Below are 6,000 nucleotides of genomic sequence, written 5' to 3' on the forward strand. Positions count from 1 at the left end.
GGCCACCCAGGACTAGCCCAGTGGGGAGTGAGTCGGAGTGGCCGGGAGAGTGTCATGGCAATGGGGGGGTTTCGTTGGAACATCGTTGGTCCACCCGAATGGGAGTGCGAGGCCATGGGTTCTGTTGTGTGGGTACAGTGTGCTACCTCTGCATAGTGTATTCAATCTATCGATAGCCGAGTCCACGGTTACGGACACGCTCGAAAGTAGGTCACACCATGGGTCAACGTTTAATTAATTTTGCACACTAAGCTATGAACTTTGCACTGTTGATGAGATGATGATTAAGAAATCATTGTGTTGGTGGAGACCAAGTTGTTGGTCGGTTTGTGATCTCAGAAAGATCACTGTTTGGTTACGAGGTAACCTGATCAAAGACCAAGAGGTTGGTCCGTTTGTGATCCGAGAGTGATCACCGTTCGGTAAGAAAATCCGAGGGACATATATCCCAAGATCATGATCACTGCATGTATGATATGATGATGCATTAGTGAAGTAATTGGTTAATTATCATGGTTTGTCATTATGTTTATGTTTGTTGTGAGCTTGCAAGTACATTCAATATACTAACCTGGCGTGTCATGCTAGCTTTCAGGAAAGCCACGTTGGAAAGGAGTGTTGTCCGAGTCTAGATCGTGTCCACATCGGTGTCCCTGTGCTATGGAGTTCCGCTACGACGCCGTTCCACTGCCGCGTAGTTGTTATGATTGAGGCCCCTTTATGTTCGCTAAATAATGTACATATTGTTCAGCTGCACCGTGTGTGCCGCTTGGCCTCGCCACTTGTTGTAATATGAACTTTGTTCCGCTAGCATCAATAAAGCGGTTGCTTTCTGTACCAAGATGTTGTGTGTTTCCAGAAGACATGGTCTCTGGGCTGGCAATGCATGGTAAACCGGTTGCTCTGAGCCAAGGTGCCACAACGCTTGGTATCAGAGCCACGCTGACAGTAGGCCATGCTAGACTACGACGTGTTAACTGGACATTGGTTAAGAATATAGGTTGAGTGCCAGTAGCATTTGTAGCTGGTTGTTGCATTGTATGCACTTGTTTTATTTTTATGCTAACCTATTAATGGTTGTGAGTGTAGATGACTCCGGTGCCGTATCCACGCCAGTTGCAGCTGACGCCGTACGCGTCGCCGCATCTCCTTCGTAACATGTGGCGTCGGCTGTACCCCCTCGGTGACGACCCAGTCTAACATGTGTACCGGGAGCGTCTAGCAGATTCAGTGTATGAGTATCACGCAGTGGTTACTCTGCGCACCAGTTTGGATTCCAGCACATACACTCATACCTCTCGGAGCAGTTTTGCTTCTACCGCTTCCCAAGCCGTCCAGTTTGATGCATTCGAGGTCCTTGTCAAGCTTCGTTATAACGAGGTCCGGATGCAGAACCACCCAGGTTTCCACCTCTACCCCTCACTTCATACAACGGTCGTGTCCGTTTTCCTGTCATTGATCTGGAGTCTATTAGTGTTGCTAGCCACCTTTCTCGTTACATCACTGCTAGCTACCTTATGATTCACGAGCTGGCTTGAGAGCTGACTTGTGCTCGCACTGCTTTAGCTGCTACTGGATCTTTCACTACCCCATCATCTACGGGACTTACCCCTTATATTCCATCCAGTTCTAATTCACCTATTTCACCGGTTACTCCTCCGAGTAGCTCGGGCACATCGACCGTGAACCCTCTCGGTGCTCCTGTCGAGTGGGTTTCACTTCTCACTACTCCCGTAGCCCCGATGCTTCACCCTGCACCTGCCCCGGAGGGAGATCCCTCGAGGCAGCATCGTCGTGTTACCTTTAACCCGAAGGTTTCGGTTAACGTCGTTAGTTCGGGATCTGAGTCCGCTTCAGGAGAGGACCCTGCAGCATCAGCAGAGCAGTAGAGCGTTTGAGTATCCGTAGATCTCAGGATGATGTACGGATGTAGTCGTACGAGTCATGATGCTCCGTTTCATGTATGAGAGTAGCTGAACTTGACATGTTGTCTATATTTCATGTATGAGTCTATGTATAATTATGTTGGAACTCTATTTTATTCGTCGTATTTTTCTTCTTCTTCATTTCTCTTTCTCTCGGGTTTTGTTGTTGGCTTTTCCCCAATTTATTTTGGATGTTCCTCATCTCGGTTGCGTTGTCTTGGGAAAAATCCACAATAGGATGATGCGGGGAGGCAGCAGTAGTGACGCTTGTGAGGATGTTCCTGTTCGTCATTTCGCACGACAGGCAGGACACTCCCCCGAGCCGTACGTTCCACCGCCAAATCCGCCCTCCCCCGAGCAAAACCTGCATATTTTTGAGGAAAGGAGAAATAATGATCTTATTGCAATATTAAGGAGTGTGCAAGCTGTGGTTGGGCAGAATGGAAATCAGAACGGTCATCACTCCAAGCTGTCAGATTTTCAGAGAACCAAGCCTCCCAGTTTCAGTCAGGTTATAGATCCCTTGGATGTAGATGATTGGTTGCGAACCATTGAGAGGAAACTTGAGATTGCTCGTACTGAAGAAGATGACAAAGTTCCATTTGCAACTCATTATCTTGAAGGTGGTGGGAAAATGCAAAAACCATGTGGCCTGCCGATGAAGAAATCACCTGGGCAAAATTCAAGGATCAGTTCCGGAAATAGCATATTCCTACTGGAATGGTGAAGGTTAAGCAACGTGAGTTCCTCGCGCTCCTCCAAGGAAGTCAGTTTGTGGGTGAATATTTGCAAAAAATCATTTGGCCGGTGTCGGTGTCAAAACCGGCGGATCTCGGGTAGGGGGTCCCGAACTGTGCGTCTAAGGCGGATGGTAACAGGAGACAGGGGACACGATGTTTTACCCAGGTTCGGGCCCTCTTGATGGAGGTAAAACCCTACGTCCTGCTTGATTAATATTGATGATATGGTAGTACAAGAGTCGATCTACCACGAGATCAGAGAGGCTAAACCCTAGAAGCTAGCCTATGGTATGATTGTATGTTGTCCAACGGACTAAAACCCTCCGGTTTATATAGACACCGGAGAGGTTAGGGTTACACAAGGTCGATTACAAAGGAGGAGATACACATATCCGTATTGCCTAGCTTGCCTTCCACGCCAAGTAGAGTCTCATCCGGACACGGGACGAAGTCTTCAATCTTGTATCTTCATAGTCCAACAGTCCGGCCAAAGGATATAGTCCGGCTGTCCGGAGACCCCCTAATCCAGGACTCCCTCAGTAGCCCCTGAACCAGGCTTCAATGACGATGAGTCCGGTGCGCAGTGTTGTCTTCGGCATTGCAAGGTGGGTTCCTCCTCTGAATACACCACGGAAGAATTTGAATACAAGGATAGTGTCCGACCCTGCAAAATAAGTTCCACATACCACCGTAGAGAGAATAATATTACCACAAATCAAATCTGCTGACACGTTTTGGCAGCATGACATCACGCCACGGCCCGGTAATTATTTGAACCATTTTTCTTTAACCAGCCCCACACATAACGCGAGGCGGTTTCTTGACACGTCTTGTCAAAGCAGAGATCGTGTTCCCCTTACTACGGGATTCTCATCAATACGGACGTGGGTAACCCAACCGCGCCATCAATTACGGCGCTTGGGGGATAAGCGAGTTTTACCAGGCTAGTGGGGGTGCATAGTTTAGTCCGCCCTTATAAAGGGATAAGATCTCACCTTTTTCTACCCACGCCTTCTTCCTCCTTGCTCATCCATTCTCGCGCACTCGAGCTCCAGCGCCCAAGTCCGCATCCTTCTCCTCAACTCTCAAACATGTCCGGAGCGGGAGGCAAGTGGATGGCCTCCTCCATCACAGAGGGGCACATCAAAAAGTTATGTGGAGCCGGATACTTAGCCGCGGATATCGCGCATCGGCTGCCAGCCGCGGGGCAGATCGTCCCTACCCCGGAACCTCACGAAAGGGTGGTTTTCCTCCCCCATTTCGTCCGCGGATTGGGGTTTCCCCTCCATCAATTCGTCCGAGGCCTCATGTTCTATTACAGGCTGAACTTTCATGATCTGGCCCCGAATTTCATCCTCAACATCTCGGCGTTCATCATCGTGTGCGAGGCTTTCCTCTGCATCCGGCCCCACTTCGGCCTGTGGCTGAAGACCTTCAACATCAAGCCAAAGGTAGTAGGCGGCCAACAAGCAGAATGCGGCGGAGCCATGGTGGGCAAAATGCCCAACGTTATATGGCTCGAGGGCTCCTTCATGGAGACCATAAAGGGGTGGCAATCGGGGTGGTTCTACATCACTAAGCCGCGCGACACCAACTGGGTGGCGGCCCCCGAGTTTCGATCCGGAATCCCCATGCGGCTCACTTCTTGGAAGGAGAAGGGCCTGTCCCGGGGTTCATCGGTGGAGCTGGACGGACTCCAGAAGTGTATCCGGAACATGAAAAGGAAGAAACTTAAGCTTGTCAACATAGTCCAGGTCATGCTCTTCCGCCGGATCCTCCCGTGTCAACAACGGGATTTCAACTTATGGGAGTTCGACCCATCCCAGCACCAGACTCTACACGAGCTCTTCGACACGACGCATAAGGACGTCTGGAGGGTGCTGTTCAAGGGCGCCGAGGTCCCTCCTTCTCTTACCGAGGACCGCGGGCTAAGCGCGAAGCGCCCTGCAAATCCGGTAAGTTTTGTACATCTGGTAGGATATTTATTTCCCATAGGTTAAGCAGGTGCGGGGTCTGAGCTCCCATGCCTTTGACAGGACTGGGTGGAGACATCGGAGCATATTAACTGTCCGGCCCCTCTGCCTGAAGACCCTGCGGACGCTCTCCTGACGGAGATGCGGACTCCGGCTCCTTATGAGGTGCCGAAGAAGACCAAGAAGAAGGCCAAGGGAACCCGAAAGAGTTCCCGGCGCCAGGTGGTATCGGACTCATCGTCCGATAACACCGAGACGCACTCCTCTCGTGAAAATGAGGAGAAGGAAGATGAAGATTCTCCCCCTCCAGATGGGGGAGACAAGAAAAGGAAGGCCGCCCCAACCGGGGAGGTCGAAGGGTCCAAGAAGGGAAGGACTCTCCTTCCGGACTGTTCCACCACCGCCGCCGACGACGAAGACGAGTGGCTGCTCAGGGCCAAGCCCCTGGCGAAGTCGTAAGTATTTGGATACCAGAGTAACTCATAGCATCCTTTTGTTGCACTGCCTCTCCTAACGTCGAATATGATTATGCAGTCTTGTCACATCCCTAGTATGGTATGACTTAGACTAGCTAGTCAGTTGTGCATCATGTTTAAATCTCATTTAAATTTGAAATGAGGATTGGTGGAACCCTCAGAATCATTTTTGAAAATGACCCAAATAAAAATTTCTCCAAAAGGGTCCAAGAAAATGCTCATGTTGCTCTCTGAAAATATTGGACAGAGATAAAAATCAAACCAATATTATTAGGAGCTCATGGATATTTAATTTTGGCCATTTGGATTAATCCGATAATTACTTGCTTTGGATATATATTGTTATATATATGAAATATGGTCCAAAAATTATGCCATTTATAAAGGAGCTCTGGAATAACATAGTTAGCCCCTGCAAAATTTGGCATAAGTAAATAAATTGATTTAGTATTATTACTAAATCAAAACAAATGTCAGAAAAATTAGAAAACAAAAAAATAAAAGAAGGAGAAGCTTACCTGGGGCTCCCCCCCTGTGCAGCCCAGCAGCAGCAGGCCGGCCCAGCCAGCAGGCGGCCAGCCCGCCTCCTCCTCTGTCGTCTTCGTCCTCGACAGAGGGAGGGGAGCGTGCCCGGCGCGCGCGCGCCACCGCGCCACGCCACCTCCCTCCCTGCCTGCCTGGCGGCCTTCTCGTCGCCCTCGATACCCCGGACGACGCCACGCAGCCACCCCGACCCCCCTCGCACTCTCCCTCGCCCTCCTTCTCTCCCCCTGCTCTCTCTCTCTCACCCGAAGCACTGCCGCCGCCGCAGCTCACCACCGACGCGCTCCCCGCCGTCCCCTCGCCCCCCCGTAGAGTCCCCGAGCTCCACCGCGACCCCCTCTCC

Source organism: Triticum dicoccoides, chromosome 1A (assembly GCF_002162155.2).
Source record: "Triticum dicoccoides isolate Atlit2015 ecotype Zavitan chromosome 1A, WEW_v2.0, whole genome shotgun sequence".
Lineage (NCBI taxonomy): Eukaryota > Viridiplantae > Streptophyta > Magnoliopsida > Poales > Poaceae > Triticum > Triticum dicoccoides.